The 16,740-nt window shown below is 46.4% G+C and overlaps 1 long non-coding RNA gene across 1 annotated transcript in view; it reads left to right on the top strand.

The window, feature by feature from the left end:
- LOC103885055 overlaps nucleotides 1–16,740 on the top strand; it is a 65,494-nt gene that overhangs the window by 39,418 nt on the left and 9,336 nt on the right. Inside the window, exons 2-3 of the long non-coding RNA XR_004185093.1 lie at nucleotides 11,186–11,331; nucleotides 13,592–13,889. This is a non-coding gene — a long non-coding RNA (uncharacterized LOC103885055). The remainder of the gene's footprint in view (nucleotides 1–11,185; nucleotides 11,332–13,591; nucleotides 13,890–16,740) is intronic.

Below are 16,740 nucleotides of genomic sequence, written 5' to 3'. Positions count from 1 at the left end.
GCTATCCCTTCCCCCTCCCCCCTCCCTACACCCCACAACAGGCCCCAGTGTGTGATGTTCCCTGCCCTGTGTCCAAGCGTTCTCATTTTTCAATTCCCACCTGTGAGTGAGAAGATGTGGTGTTTCGTTTTCTGTCCTTGAGAAAGTTTGCTCAGAATGATGGTTTCCAGTTTCATCCATGTCCCTACAAAGGACATGAACTCATCTTTTTTTATGGCTGCATAGTATTCCAAGGTGTATATGTGCCATATTTTTTTAATCCAGTCTGTCATTGATGGACATTTGGGTTAGTTGCAAGTCTTTGCTATTGTGAATAGTGCCACAATAAACATATGTGTGTATGTGTCTTTATAGCAGCTATAAAGACACATGTACCCTTAGGTTCTCCCCTAGCATCCTTTATAGCAGCATGATTTATAATCCTTTAGGTATATGCCCAGTAATGGGATGGCTGGATCAAATGGTATTTCTAGTTCTAGATCCTTGAGGAATTGCCACACTGTCTTCAATGTGCAATGTGCAGATGGGAGGCAGGGGGACCAAGCAACATGCCCCATACCTGCCCAGTTCCAGGCCTTTGCCCTTGCTGTTCTCACTGCCTGCAGTGCCCGTTCCTCTTTACCTACCTGGCCAGAACTCCAAGCCCTCCAAAACACCTCCTCCTTCTTCAATAGCCCCAGATTCATCCAAGCCTGGGCATTCCTCCTTCACTGGACTCTCATAGCATTTTGCATGCAGTTCCTTTATAGCATTTGTCTCATTGTGGGGTGACTGCTTGCTTGCCTCTCAGCCTTGGCTCCCCAGCAACCCACTGGGCAGTAAATTCCTGGAGGACAAGCGCTTGAGTCTCCTTCATCGTTGTTTTCAGGTCCAATAGCTGGGCTGTACAAATAGAGCCCTGCTGGTTGTCAAAATACTGAAATATTTTTATGCCGGCTGGTAAATAGCTGTCTTGTCATCTCCCGTAGGATCCTCAGCCCTCCTGTGGTCAAGCAAGTGCAGGGTTAATGGTGAGCATAGCAGGGGTCTCCACTCCATTGGTCAGTGCCTTGGGTCGAGCCTGTTGTTAAATTTCCAATTTTACCCAGGGAAGACTCTCACAGGGAATGGGCCCTGCCCCCATACTTCTCTACCAGACACACCTTAGGTTTTCCCCAGGTCTTGAATTCCAGCTCATGAGCAGTCTCGGTGGCTTTTGGAGGCGTGGCTCTCTGGAAAGAAAAGAAACCTTCCCCCAAGATGTCCAGGTCTGAGGGTGTGATCCTTCCTGTGGCACCCAGCTCTGAGGCAGGCATTAAAGGCTTTAGATTTTAGGCCACAGGCTCTGGGCTGGGGAGGACTTGGCAGCTCTGCTCAGTTGTGGAGCATATGTTGCAGGCCTGGCACCAAGAAAGGCACTGGGGCTCCAAGAGCTGCACTGGGGTGGACCATGCCAGTTCAGAGCTCACAGCCTGGGTGTGAGGACAGACATGTAAGCAGATAATGACAACACAGGGTGATACAGAGGTGGGAGGCTGCAGGGGACCTCAGGAGGGCCAGGGTCAGGGAGGGCTACTTAGATAATGGAGAGCGTGGGCTGGAGCTGAGTCCTGAAGAATGACACAGAGGAGCCCTGCCTGGGCCCAGGGTCACTCCCTTCAAGCCACTACCCTTCTGGAAGGCAATGCCCAGTCATTGCTCTGTCTGGTTTCTGGGCTTGGCCTGCCAAACCACAGTGTGAATAATCACATCAATAATAACCATACCTAAATAATGCTTACTATATTTTACATGTTTGATTTGTGGTAAGTCATTTAGTTTTCATGATGACCCTATAAAGTAGGTGCAATGAATACTTCTCTTTTTTAGATACAGAAACTGAGGCACAGAATATTTTTGTAACTTGTCCAAGGCCTCAGCAGTAGGATGTGGTAGAGCCAGGATTCAAACCCAGACAGCCTAGCTCTAGGATCTCTATGGGCATAACCAACACACCGTGCTGCCTCATACTAGCTCCCAGGATCGCTGTTGGGGCCCTGGCCCCCTGTGATCAGCAGCAGTAGAGGATACCTCAGGTATCTGGACGGTCTTTTCCCCTGAGCGTGTCATGTGGTTGGTAGTCCCCATGTTCTCAGGCACCTGACACCTCTGACATGAACTCTTGAGGGTCCAGGTGCTTTGTGTGTCTGTCAGGTCTGTGACCCACACTGAGAATCCCAGCCACGGGCAATTACAACCCCCACCTCGAAGCCAGTGGTAAGTTCACCACCCACGGGAGATTCTAGGAGCCCAGCCCTGATGGAGGGTCCCAGAAGCTGCAAGGTCCATTGCCCAAACCTGTCTCATTCTTTCCTTTGTCCATGTCCTCACAATGCCCCTCCTCTCCTCTCAGAGAATGATGCTTGCAGGAGGTGACATTTAAGTTGGATCATGAAAGGTGAGGAGGAGTTTTCCACGCAGAGGAGAGGGGCACAGACATTTCAGGTGGAGGGAGTGACTCAAGCACAGATGTGGGTGCGCGATGTGTTTGGGAAAGGGGGAATGCCAAGGCTGGGATGATGAGGCTGGGAAGGTAGGTTGAGGCTATGCCCTTGGCTTTCAGTCAGTAGGCAATGGGGAGCCACTAAATAGCCTGGAGCAGGGGACTTAAATGGGCATGCTGGTGTTTTAGAAACACCATAGGGGATGGTTTCACAGGGAGGGGCTGGTGGCAGTCCCGGAGGGAGGCTGGAGCTATGGTTCCCTTATGATAATGGCCTGAATTGAGGTGGTGACAGAGAAGGGGAAGACCAGAGATGCTTTTTAGAACCTGGGACTGTTGATAGTGGGATGAAGGAGGGAAGGAGTTAAAGCTTGACCCCCAGGTTCCTGGTTTTGGTGACTGGGACTTGGTTCCCCAGGAGAAGGGGTGCATGTGGGTAGAGGGTGGTGAGAAGGCTTTGGACTCTGACTTAGGTGGAGCCGTGGTAGAGAAGTCTCCTGGATGCTTACCTAAACAGGTCAACACAAGAACAAGATCTGGTCTAGAGACAAAGATCTGAGAGTCCTCAGAGGAGGCTGGAACCTGAATCCCTGGAAGGTGTGAAATCCTCCAAGGAGAGTGTGTTGGTGACACCAGGAAGGAGAAGCAATGTCTGGGACCCTGAGAAATGCCAGCAGTTCAGGGGAGGGCTGCAGAGATTAAACTGTGAGGAATAATTCATTCACTCAACAAACTCAGTGCCTCCTATATGCCAGGCTCTTCTCTGAATACTGTGAATGCAGCAGAGAACAAGGCAGAAAAAACCCTGCCCCACGGCAGTACATTTGAGTGGGAAAAGGCAAACAAAAGTAGGACGTGTTACAGTGATAAGTGCTATGGAAGCTGATTAAGCAAAGGAGGTTGGAGGGTCAGATGGGGCAGCAATGATAAACGGAGGAGGTGCCACTGAAAAGGTGACTTTGAACAAAGATTTGAAGGAGGTGAGCAAGGTGGATTTTGGGGGAAGACTCTTCTAGAAAGAGGAAGCAGCAAACACAAAGACTCTAAGGCAGGAGTGTGTCTGGTACGTGGGAAAAATAGCTAGGAAGCCTTGCGGCTATCATAAAAAACATAAATATTATTATTGCATGATTATTATGTAGTTTTGGTATCTACCCCTGCTGTGTACTGCAATGAGTTTTGTAGGGGTGAGCTTGGGTAAGCCCCTTGACTCTCTGTGCCTTAGTTACCTCATCAGTATAATGGGGATAATAATAGTATCTACTTATAAGTAGAATTAAATGAGTTAATGTGTGTAAAGTACCTAGCACAGTGCCTGGCACAGAGTGTTTACTGTTATTATTATTAATTGTTATTATTATTATTTGAGACGGAGTCTCGCTCTGTCGCCCAGGCTGAAGTGCAGTGGCATGATCTCAGCTCACTGCAAGCTCCGCCTCCCGGGTTCATGCCATTCTCCTGCCTCAGCCTCGCGAGTAGCTGGGACTATAGGCACCCGCCACCATGCCCAGCTAATTTTTTGTGTTTTTAGTAGAGACCGCATTTCACCATGTTAGCCAGGATGATCTCAATCTCCTGACCTCGTGATTTGCCCGCCTTGGCCTCCAAAAGTGCTGGGATTATAGGTGTGAGCTACTACGCCTGGCCATTATTAACTATTGTTATTATCCTTATTATTTTTATCACCATCATCTCCCTCTTTCTAGACTTTGAACCCTTTAAGGACAGTGGCTATGCATGGTTCTTCCTTGCAGCCCAGGGTCAGCCCATGGCAAGGCTCACAGTATGGGCTCGATAAGGGGAGGGTTTTGGATAGAACAAATGAAAGAATAAATGGCAGGACATGGAAGGCAGCCAGGTCCCTTCTTGCCGCACTCCCGCAGCTCCCCAGACCCCCAGAGTTGGACAGAGCCTGGACTGGCTGGGGCTCAAAGCAGGCACATCCTCAAGTCAGTGTGTGCGGAGCCTCTAGGCCTGACAATCTATTTGTTATTAAGGTAATAAATAAACAAGTTGCTTGTCAGCACGGGGACTGGCACGAGTGCCTTAGAAGATAAATACCGCCTCTGAAATAGACAAATATTTACCATCCTCCAGACGAAGTTGTCAGCCCTGCTAAAGGCCTCCAGGGCTTAGAATAAAGTGAACGTTAAGATATTTTTGTTTTACCCTAATGGAAATATATCCGTGTACTTCTTCAGAGCAAAGAATGTGAAATTGCCTGTCCTTGAGCATGCACTATGTGCCTGGGCCTTCCCACAAGCTCACCACAACCCTTTAGGGCAGGGATTGTGATCATCATTTTACAGATGAGGAGATGGAGACTTGAATGAGTTAAGTGACTTGCTGAAGGCCACACAGCTGGAGATGGTAGAGCTAGGATGAATCTGACTCCCAGCCCCGGCTCTGGGTTGGAGCTTCCTGTAGCCAATGTGTTGAGATCCTTAGCTCAGTGGGTAGAGTGGAAGGTAGGAAGACAAGCTTGCCTGAGGATGCTGGGGCTGCTTTTGCTTCATGGAATAGACAAATGGAGCCCATGAAGGTCTGTGCACCAGAGTGAGGTGGTCCTGGGAGGTTGGAGGAAGTTGTTTGAATTATAAGACTGGGAGTGTCAGAGATGGCAGAGGCCTTTGAGGTGGAGCATCTCCTGAGTGTGCAGGTAGAGTGATTGCAGCACCTCCATGCCAGATTGCCAAGGTTTGATCCTAGCTCTGTCAGTCATTAGCTGCATGACCTTGGGCAAGTTACTCAACTCTCTGTGTTTCTGTTTGTTTCTCCATAAAAGGAACATAATAATAGCTTACCTTGAAGGGTTATTAAAAGGATGCAGAAAGTGAGTAGGTACAAAGTACTTAAACTGTGCCTGACACATACCAAACAATAAATATTAGTTATTATTATTACCACTATTGAGTTGTTTATGTGTCAATCATTCATTCAGCAAAATTTATGTGCCTGAAGCAGATGCCATCAGTGCCCATTCACATGCACCTGGCATTGACCAATTCTGAGCACAAGGGGCGGGCCAGAAGTAGTGGGGCATTAACACAATGCCTCCCTCTGGCCTCTGCTGCCCAGAGCAGCTCTCAGCCAATGTGTATAGGAGCTGGTAGATAGAAACCCCACTTCTTCTTCCTTTGGGTGGGATAACTCTGAGACAGGAGTCCTACACTGGCTCCCAGAGTTAGGTTCTAGTTACTCATGGAAGTAACTTTCTTGAAAAATGCATCTTTGTTGGTGCTTTCCCTGCTCTGTATCACCTCTCAGTGTCCCTTCAGTGTCAGTTGGGGTCATTTCCCAAATTCACTACCTGCACTCGAGTCCTTGCTTTGGAATCTGCTTCTGGGAAAACCCAAACTAAGGCAGTTCCTAAAATGCATCAGATCCTATGTTTGGGACAGCTGAGCCAGATGAAGTGGGGATGGGGAGATGGGGAGTTGGGGAGGGAGTTTCTAGCAGAGGGAAAGACATCTGCAAAGACACAGAAGTGAGCAAACTATGCTTGGCAAAGGGTGAGGAGAGCAATATGGCTGACACAGAGGGCTAACTGACTTAAAATTCAAATTTAAGGTTGGCCATGATGTGGACAGGCTTAGAGAAGATCCCTCTGATGTCTGTGAGGAGGAGTCTGCTCAATCACCCCAATTTAAATATTCGAGGATATTTAAATTGGCAAACGATGGGGTGTCCAGCTGCATTTTTCTCCTGGAAGTCCCCAACAATGTTCATTAGCTTGAGGATGGTTTTAACTAGTTGAACTTCATTAGAAAACACTAGTAATTGTTGACAAACCCCATTGCAGCACCTAAAAGCTGTGAAGGCAACTGAACAGCTTCTGGAACTGGTACAGACGAGGCTCAGCTCAGTCCTAGCGAGCTCAGAAAGGAGCTCTGCTCCCCACAGGGGTCAGGGGCAGAGCCTGGCCTCTTCCTCTCCCTAGACAAAGCTTTCCTTTTCTCATGTCCCTCCTCCAAAATCATCCCTTCTACACACACACACACACACACACACACACACACACACCCCTTCTGTTCTTCTCATGCTTCTGCAGTCATTTTTGGATGCTTGCTCTCTTTGTCATCCACTTCAGCAAAAAGTCCCTGAGCTTGTACTCATACAGGATTCTGTGCAAGGCCCCAGAGACCCAGAGATGCCTCAGATGTAGCTCTGTGCCCCAGAGAATCTCGCACTCTGGACAAGGAGATAGATATGTACATTGACAAGGGCAATGTGGTCAAGAAGATGTTTCAATAGAAATTCAGAGGGAGGGATTAATTAAATCTAGGGAAGAGCTCATGGAAATCATTTTAACAGCAGTGAAGTCAAAGTAGGGTTTTGAAGGATGCAGAAGAGTTAGGTACTGCTCTTCCTTGATCAGGCATGTGCCTTCCTAAGAGGATGAGCATCAGACTCTGCCCAACTTTCAGCTTCTTCCTCTAGTTCAGTTCCCTCCACAGCCAGGTACATTTAGGCCCTCCCTGTCCTCAGCCACACCTTGAGTCTCACCCATCCTGGTGGGAAGCAGGAAGTGCCTGAGAACCTTGGCCTGGGACCAGCACAACCCCTCCTCACCACTTTGCTTTTGAACTCCTGAGCTGGAGCTCCCCTCCCAACCTTGTGAACCTTGGGGCTTCTTTAGTTTCCCCAGGGAGACCCTTGCATTTCATGCTCTTTTACCTCATATGGAGCCTCTGCCTTAGTCCTCCATCCTGGGTGGATACAGTCTGAATTTCCCCTTCCAATTTGTGACTCTTACATGAGCCTCGGTCACAAAGTTCCTTTTGCCATCACTCTCAAGGTTCTTGGAGCCCCAGTGTAGAAATACTGCTGATATCCCAGAATTCCAAGGTGGATGTGCAGATGAGATTTCCAGTGACGCCCAGCAGGCTTTACGCGGAAGGTGGCATAGTGTAGAGATTGGGCATTCAGGCTTTAACCTTAGAGTGGCGTTGCTTTGAATCTGCATCTGCCCCTTCTTTTGCCTTTGGTCAGTAACTAACCTCTCTGAGCATCATTCTCCTCTTGTGTAAAATGAAGACGTAATAACCTGCCTTACAGTAGTAGTAAGACATAAGTTACATAAAAGGCTAAGTTTAGTACCTCTCAGGGTGTCAGGAGGAAAAGATGACCTCGTGCCTCCCATCAACAACCAAATAGTTATCTACCTCTGGCCTGGAATCCTCCCTGCAGAGCTGGGGCATCCTACTTCACCTGCTTTATTCCTTTGCTGTCTCCCCCTCTAGATTATGAGATCCCTGATGGACTCCAAATCCATTATCTGATTTATTTTATATTTAGAATATGAGGTGGGTCTGGAGAGGTGGTCTGAGGGTCTCAGGGTCATACAGACAGGTAGAGTCTGAGTGGGTCCTTGGACCTGGATCTGGCTGAGTCCATGCTCAAATATGTTAGAGCCTGGGAGATTCTGAAACATTCTGATAGACTATTCTGAAGATGCTGAATATTTCGGTCAACCAACATGGTTCCAGTCTCAGTTTCTCTCTACTAACATCGAAAATTTGCAAAAATTCGGAATTTGTGAGTGGGCCTGAAATTCACCTTTCCTTTTTCCATGAAAAGTCTTAGCAAAGGTAATTATTTCTGAAGAAAAAATGTCTGTGGGGATGTTTAATTTATATTAATTATATTAACATTATGTACCCATGGCAAAGATTAATACCCATTCTAAGCATGGTTTTGATGGGCAATAGAATATGCCACTTGTAGAGATGTGGGACAGAACAAACTTCCTTGCTTTCATCCTGAAATTCCCTTTTTAATTTGTCAAGCAGCTCTGAGCTCCTCCCCTACAGCCACACTAATTCTGACTGTTTCTTTTTCATGTGCTTTTATAATGGGACAGCCCCCTGCCCCTGCCATCCACTGTGCCTTACTAATGTTGAAGATGAGAGCAGAGTGGTGAAAGGAAAGAGTTCTGAAGCCCAGTCCTAGATCCTCCACTGATTCTTTGTGTCCTTGGACAAGTTATTTAACCTTTCTGAGCACTTGAGTAGCATTCAAATCTCTCTCCCAACTTCTTTTTCGTGGCCTCAGATCTCATTTGTATTCCACACATCCTTAAGTCTTCCAGCCAAACAGACTTACTTCCCATTCCAGGAACATGCCCCATGCTCTCTTCTGTCTTCACCAGGAATATTTTCCTTTCTTTGCCATTAAAATCCCATGCATTTTTAAAGACTCAAATGAGAAACTTTTCCATTAAGTTTTTCTCCCAGTAGGCTGTGAGCCTCCTGCTAGAATCACATTCTGCCTGGCATTAGAATTCTTGTAGACATAATCTTTCCATCACTAGACTGTAAGCTCCTTGAAGGTACAGTCATTGTCTTCTATATCCACTCAAATCCACATCGTAGACTAAGGGTATATGGCTGTAAGTGGAGGAGCTGGAATTCAAAGTCGTGAGTTTTGACTGCAAAGCCGCTGTGTGATGGTTCATTTTATGTGTCAGCTTGGCTGGGTGAGGGATACCCAGATGACTGGTAACACATTACTTCTTGTTGTGTTTGTGAAGGTGTTTCCAGAAGACGTAAGCATTTGAATCAGTAGATAGAGTAAAGAATATCTCTCTTATCAGTGTGGGCAGGTATCTTCCAATCCGCTGAGGGCCTGGATGGAAAAAAAAAGGTGGAGGAAGGGCGAATTCACTGTCTCTACTTGAACTGGGACATCCATTTTTTTCTGCGTTTGGACTTCAGAGCTCCTGGTTCTGAGACCTTCAGATTCTGACTGAATCATACCACTGACATTCCTGGTTCTCTACCTTGCAGACAAAATATTATGGGGCTTCCTGGCCTCTGTAATTATATGAACTAATTCTCATAATAAATCCCCTGTTGTCTGTCTGTCTGTCTGTCTATCTATCTATCTATCTATCTATCTATCTATCTATCTATCTATCTATCATCTATTTATCTCATTGGTTCTGTTTCTCTGGAAAATCCTGAATAATATACCCTGATTCCATATCCTTATGGGATGGATGAAAGAACCTCAGTTTCCCTGGCTTTCAAATGCAAATAATATTCTGTGCTTTGTGTTACCTGTAAGGGCAAATCATAAACTCTAAAGCTCTCTTCTTCCTAAGGGGTTATAGGATGGCGCTGGCTTCTTGGATGAATAGCCTGGAAATTCAGCAGGAATTCAGTAGCAGATCTATTTTAGGGACTTCACCATGGAGCCCATTACTGGATCTTGGGGATGTTCAGGCTTGAGGCTGACTATTCCTTATTTCTGGGCTTTGGGGGTGGGTGGGTCTCAAGCTAAGAGGGATTCTGAGCTGGCTCCCAGTCAGCCTTCTTACCATTTGGCATCCACTTTCCTAATCTCTTTGTGATCCAGTGTCTAGTCAAGAAACATTGATTGAGTCCTACTATGTGTCATGCATTGTGCTATCCCTGGGAATACAAAGATTAACCAGACATTCTCCTTGTCCTCCAGGAGAAGGTGGACATGTGAACAGACAATGGCAACCCAGGGAGACATGTGTTATAGTAGAGGGCAGCCCAGGGCTCATGGTGTCCCAGAGTAGGGATCATAGGAGATCTGAGAGATCACATTTCCTGCCTCTAGCTTTTTCTGGCCTGTTACATTAACTCATTGTAAGGTCTTAGATTACATTTCTTCTCTGGCCTTAGTTTTCTTTCTCTACACAGCAGGGCAGGTGGACTCAGTGGTGCTCCAGATCTTACCCCACGTACTCACCTCTTGTGCTCATGCTGTTGGACACCATGCAGTCCTCCTTGTACCCTCTGTATTTCTCAAGAGGCAGAGGCCTCCCCAGAGCTCCAAGTCACATCAGGTAGAAGCCTTGGCAGTGGGGGACAGGAGATTGTTGCAGCAGAGGACTCTGGGACTTCCATAGAGGTTCCAGGATTTCTTTTGGTATCTGCTGGTGTTGGACATGACCAGGCCTGCTCTGGGCACATTGCCTACCCTCCAAGTCATGGGGGAGGCTGCTTCTTGTGATCATTGTACCAGGACCTGAGAGTGCAATGGCAAGAAAAACGGACACGATTTGTAGCCTCATGGAGTTCACTCATGGAACTCCAGGTCCTCATGGAGTTCACTCATGGAACTCCAGGTCCTCATGGAGTCTAGTTAGAGAGAAAGTATTAATCAAACAGGCACATAAATGAATGTATAATTATATCCTGGGGCAAGTGCTGGAGTGCGAAAAACATAGTCCTAGGAGAGCAAGTATAATGAGGATTGAAGAATAGGTTTACCAGCATGAGGTCATTATTGAGAGTTGTTTTGTCAGGATGATGAGTCCAGAAGCCACATGGGCGTGAACTGAGAAGCAAGCTGGAGGTGAAGAATTGGAGGTGGTCAGTGTAGATAACTCTAAACCGGTGAGCACTGAAAGGGCTGGGAGGAACTTTTGATGTCTTCCATGGCAAGCACTTTAAAAAAGATTACAAAGAGATTCATAGACATCATCTTTTGTAATCTTTAGAACAATCTTGTGACATGGGAGGGTCAGGTTTTGTTTCCACTTGACGTATGAAAAAAATGGAAATCCAGAAAGGTTTTGTGTCTTGAGTAGAGCGTTCATAGAAGAGCCAGGACTGGAACTGAAGTCCCCAGAATCCCTGCCCTCCTTCCACTTTCCAAATAAAATGCCATCTGTCTGGAGGTTATTTGAATGAATGAGAACTGTATTCATCACACTCAAGTTTTCTTTATTACATTTTCTCTCCTCAGGCCCTACAGATTCAGGACCACGGCCAGCACCCACACTGCCTTCCGTAAACACTGAGCTAAACCTAGAGCCTCGGTGGTGAGATCAGCACTGCCTTTGTAAGTTGGTTTTCTCAACAAACATCAACTGAACATCTACTAAGCATAAGGTGAGATGACAGGTTCTGGGGACATGGAACTAGAGAACTGCCCATAAAGAGCCCACAGTCTAGGATGGACAAGACATGGACACAGAGTGTGAGAATGTGCACAGGGGTTGTGGGATCCTAAAGGAGAGTGAGGGTCAAAGAAGGCTTCCTGGAGGAGACACAGCCTGAGGTGAATCTTGAAGACAGAAGATGGCAGTGAGGAGCTACTGAGGGGTTTTAAGCAGGGATGTGACAAGGTCACATGTGTGTTTTAGAGAGATTTCTTGTGCAATGTGAGAATAGAGGAGGGGTGAGAGAAGCGATAGGGAATGACTCAGGAGACTGAATAAGAAGTCTCCCAAAGCACATTTTAAAAGTCATAGCCAGGTTTTAATCTTGTTTAAAGATTAAATATTCTGTATTTTAAATGTTTTCTTTTGGCATTGGAAAGTTTCACTTTCTTGACCAGCAGAAGCTGATATTGAGGGAATTACATTGCTGGTGGGCAGGAGGAAAATGAAATGCAGAGAAACAGGGAAGGAGGAGAATCTGATTTGTTGAGCTGTTGTTATGCATCAGCACTATGCTAGGTGCTTTTTACATAGTCTCATTTAATTCTCCCAACAACCTGTGAAGTAATAAGGTCTTCATAGTTTATAACAATAAACTGAGGATTAGAAAGGTTAATTACCTGTAGCCCATGGCCAAACACACAGATAAAAGGAAGAGGCAGGATTTGAACCCAGGTCTGCATTGTTCCAAATGCCTCACATTCCTTTCTCATGCATATGTGATCTCAGTGGAGAATGTGGTGGAGACCTAGCTGACAGAAGAGCAGAGTAAGGCCCCTAGGTACCTACCCCTGCAGCCTTCTTGTTCACACACAAAGGAATAATCACAATAAGCATTCTTTCCTCAGCTTCTAAGTACAGGAGCTTTAGAAGGCTACAAATAGACTCAGTATGTGTGACATAGTCACTCCTAGGCTAGGTGGGTTTTACTTGCTTCTTACCACCCCATGGTATCACATCTCGCAGAAAAGAGTGCTTCTGTGTTCAGGGACAAGAAGATAAGAGGTTTCATATCGGTGCCAATTACCTTCCTTGACACCCCTGAGGTGCCCTTGGCCCCCAAATTTTGGAGACTACACCATTCTCTCTGGGCCTTTTGTGGCGGCTGTGGCAGCGTCTGCCGCAGAGCCTGAGGAAGGTTTATGGAGATGGTCACACTCCAGTGCCCAGCCTACTTGTTGGAACTTTCCAGAAATATTGCACTGCAGACATTTTCCACGCCGTTATGCTAATGGAATCAGGAAAAATCAATTGTCCTTAAGGAACAGGGGAATGAGACGTGCTGTAAATGCCACGGGATGAGTGATTGGTTGATTGCTTGCCCGCGATCGGAGCGCGTCTCATCCCTACATTATTCTGATGAATTTTTATGGCATGCCTCCTTTCTTGCCTGCTCCCACCCCCCCTTAGCTGGGGAAGAAGGTTTATGGCTTGCAGCTTCTCAGTTGATTGAATGCAGCTGGCATTGTTGCAGCAGAGGACAAATAGGTACATTTGCTTTACAGGCTGAGAAAAGTGGGTTTGGAGAAATTGCACAGCCACGTCCCTCTGCAACAAAGGCGCCCTTAAAAATGCAGATATTTTTAATGAAATGACTTTATTCTCCTTCCAGGCTGTCCCTAATCTTTCTGTCAGAGGAAAGGGCAAAAAAAAAAAAAAAAAAAAAAAAAAAAAAAAAAAGAGGTTGGGGAAAAGAAATGTATAGCTTGTGATTCCGCGGAAATCCGATTTTTCATTCTTATCACAAAGGACGCTAACGAAGGCATTTCATTAGTATTCATTTTAGGCCAATGTGATTTTCTCCTCTTTGCTAACACAAAAATAAATAAATAAACAGTCAAGCTATGTCTGGGAAACTGCCGACAAGGCGGCTTGGAGCAGAGGTCAGCATTTTTTGGAATGAGTGTGCACCGCATTCAGTAAGGTGGCCAAGAAAATGGATCCAGCTCAAATAAGGGCCATCTGGGGCAGGGAAGAGACAAGGTTTGGGATGGAGACAGGTCCCTTGGGTTTCCAAGCTGGTGTCCAGCTTGGCCATGGCAGTTTGTGGACCAGAGAAGGCAAACAGGCTGTGACTACTGTTTTCCGTGGGGAGTTAGCTGCAGCTGATACTCTGTGCCTGGCTGCTGGTTCTGAGGATGGGGATACTTCAATCCTGGCCAGGGCACTAGGCAACTCCTATTATTCTTCTTTCCTGTTTCTTCCTCAAGGGAAACTAAGCCCTGTTGAGGGCTGGGAAATCCTACTGGGTGAAAATCTGGGAGTGTTTGGCTGGAAAGAGGAGATTTGGGGACACAGCTGTTGTCTTCATCCATCCAAGGGAGTATTGTGGACGGAGAAGCAGGCTTATTGTATTGGACTTCAGATGGCTAAACTAGACTCAGTAGGTGGAAGTGACAGCACGGCAGAGAAATCCATCATATTTGAGATCAAATTTCGGATCAAGCATTTTCTGAAGATGTCTGCAGGCAAGTCTCTGAGCCTCCGTGTCCACATTTTTAAAAGGAGGTAAATGAGAATAAACCCAATGTATTCTTTCCAGGCTACTGGAAAGTACAGTAACTTGGAAGTTACTGTGCTAGGAATTGGCTCTCAGTGACTCCTTTGTAGAGAAGGGGAAACCCAGATTCAGAGGTGGTAAGAAGCACAGCCTCTGGGAAACAGGCCCCTAGACTCCGAGGCCAGAGCCCCTTGCCTGCCCCAGCCAAGGGCATCCTTCTTCAGCTACTTCTCAGGGCTGCTGTATGGAAGAGGTGAGTGAGAAACACAAGCAGAACACTGTTTGTTCTTGGATAAAAATTCTTACCCAGTTCACCTCAAAAACCACGTCATCTGACATATTTCCATCTCTCTGGGGCTGTACACTCCTGGAGGCCAGTGTCCCTTTGTACTCTCTGTGCTTAATTCAGACATTTCAGCAATTCCTGACTTGCCTTAACATGCTGTGTCTTTTGATACTTCCTGATCCTGGCCTATGCTACTGTCCCTGCGTGGAACATTCTCCTCGGCCTTTTTCATTTGGCCGAATCTCACCCATCCTTCAACTCAGATTCTACAGCTTCTGAAAAAACTTCCTTGACACCCCACACAGGCCTGTTATTCTCTCTGCTCTTGTTGGGTCACTGTGTAGTTGTTTATAGCACCACAATGACACTATTAATAGTAACACAATGCGCAGTGGGAATCATGGTGTCAGGCTGACCTGAGTTCAAATCTTGACACTGCTGTGTAATCATGAATGAATTACCTAAACTCTCTGAGCCTCCCTTTCCTCACTGGTCGATGGTGATAGTTATAGTAATGGTACCTATTTGGAGAATTCAATGAGAAATATTTGTAAAGTACTTTCTCAGTGCTTGGCACATAGAAGACCTCAGGCAATTCAAAATGAATGACTGAATAAAGTTTCTTTTAGGTTGGCTAGAAATATTGATAGAGGTGACTAAGGACTCATTTGTTTTTCCATTCCCTCACTCCTCTTGTCCATTTTCCCCTGGCCTTATTCCTTCCTGCTGTGCCATGAATGATAATTAACACCCACAGTGTGCCAGGCAGTTAGGGGCAGACCCAGGATAGAACTAGGGTCTCTGAGGCTCTAATGTAGGACTCTTTTTCATCGTCCCTCTCCCAAGCAGGTAGCTTCTCAAGGCAGGTGTTGCATCTTTTTTACCTGTCTCCCCTGCTGTGCCTCCCACAGGTTAGGCCCCACCGTGGGTGGTCTGTGAGGTCTGTGAAGGGCCGGAGTTGTGGGCTCACTGGCAGGGGGATCTGGAGCTCAGTTCAATCTCTGCCTGCCTGTGTGACCCCGAGGCCATCAGTTTTCTCATCTGTCAGGGAGTGGCCCTACTTCCTGCCAGACCTGCTGCACTGGGCTATTGTTAATCAGAGAGGAAGAGGAGGGTGCTTTGTCAGCTCTCATGCATGGTAGGGGTTGAAGCTATTGCTGCTGTTTCTGTGTCCTTGTTGTTGTTATTGCCTCTCAAAATAAAAAAAGTCCCCATAGCCAGGGTCCTGGAGCCAGTCTGTTAGAGGAGATGGCTCTGCCCTTGAAAGCCACTCTCCCGGTCTGGCGTTTCCTGTGAGTAATTTGAAACTGGGGCTCAGGGAACTGAACTCCAGTTAATGGTTTTCAATAAAGAATTAAGTGCTGCTTGTCAGGCTGGCGCTGGGGCCCGGCTTCCCGGAAAGGGGGAGAGTGCTGGGGGGTGGGGAGCAGTTACGTGCGTTTAGGGATGCGTTTGCATTTTCTGGTCAGTTAGGCAGTCTGATGAAAAAGGGATAAGATCAGGCCACAACAGCCAGAGGGCGGAGGTGGTGGTGGTGGGTGGGGAGCAAGAGAGACTCAGACCTCGCACTGTGTAGGCTGCAGGGAGGGAGTAATGGTCATTGCCATTAGAGCTAGATCAGCTGTTTCTACAAAAAGCCTGTTAGGCACTTGGCTCTTGCCCCTTCCCCTTGGGGCAGCCCCTGTGGGAAGGAATGCTGAAGCTTTTCCTGCTAGTGCTGCCTTCCACAGCAGACATCACCTTTATAATAACCACAGCTCTCCTTACATGCTTTTTGCATAAAATAATTCTTTAAAGCTTCATCCATAACCCTAAAAAGTTGCTAGTACTTTCCTCACTCTTGTTTTTCAGATAAGGAAATTATGGTACAGAGAAGTTAAGTAACCTGCCCAAGGTTACACAGCTTCTGGAGTTGGAGATCAGGGCTTCAAACCTAGGTACTCCAGCACCAACATTATGCTGTTCAACCACTTTGCGGTATTGCCTGTTATAGGGTCTTGAATTCTTTTTCTCCAGCCTAGGAGGTTGGCAGAGGAGGGTCATTCACTCCATCTCATAGCTGAGGAGACAGGGCCTGGGGGTGTTGTGCCTCTGCCAGGGGACCAGAGAGAGGGAGAGGTAAATCAGGCATCCAGACATGGGGGAGAAGGACAAAGGCCCCACAAGAAAGGTATTTGGTAGCAAGTATCAAAAGACTTAAAAATATTCATACCCTTGGTCCTAGTATTTCTGTTTCTGGGCGTCTGCTCTAAGGAAATAATCTTTCCAAAAGAAGACAATTCTAAATAAAAGAAAAGATTGATTATTTATAATATCAAATGATGGAAGCAATTTAAGTACCTAACCATTGGAAATGGTTGAATAAAATCCGGTGTTTACACTCAATTTGACAGTCTGTAGCTGTGAAAAATAATGGTTCTGAAGGCAACATAGTAATCTGAAAGAATGCTTATGATATAATGTTAAATAAGGAGAAAAGTAAAAACCAAATTGTCTGAATAATAAAATCTCAAGTGTGTACCAAACATGCAGGAGGTAAGCAAAATAATAGTTGCTGTGTTGGGATGATGAAA

Source organism: Papio anubis, chromosome 1 (genome assembly GCF_008728515.1).
Source record: "Papio anubis isolate 15944 chromosome 1, Panubis1.0, whole genome shotgun sequence".
Taxonomy (NCBI): domain Eukaryota; kingdom Metazoa; phylum Chordata; class Mammalia; order Primates; family Cercopithecidae; genus Papio; species Papio anubis.
The sequence above is the reverse complement of the archived record's forward strand: the minus strand, read 5'-3'. Positions and strand labels throughout refer to the sequence as shown.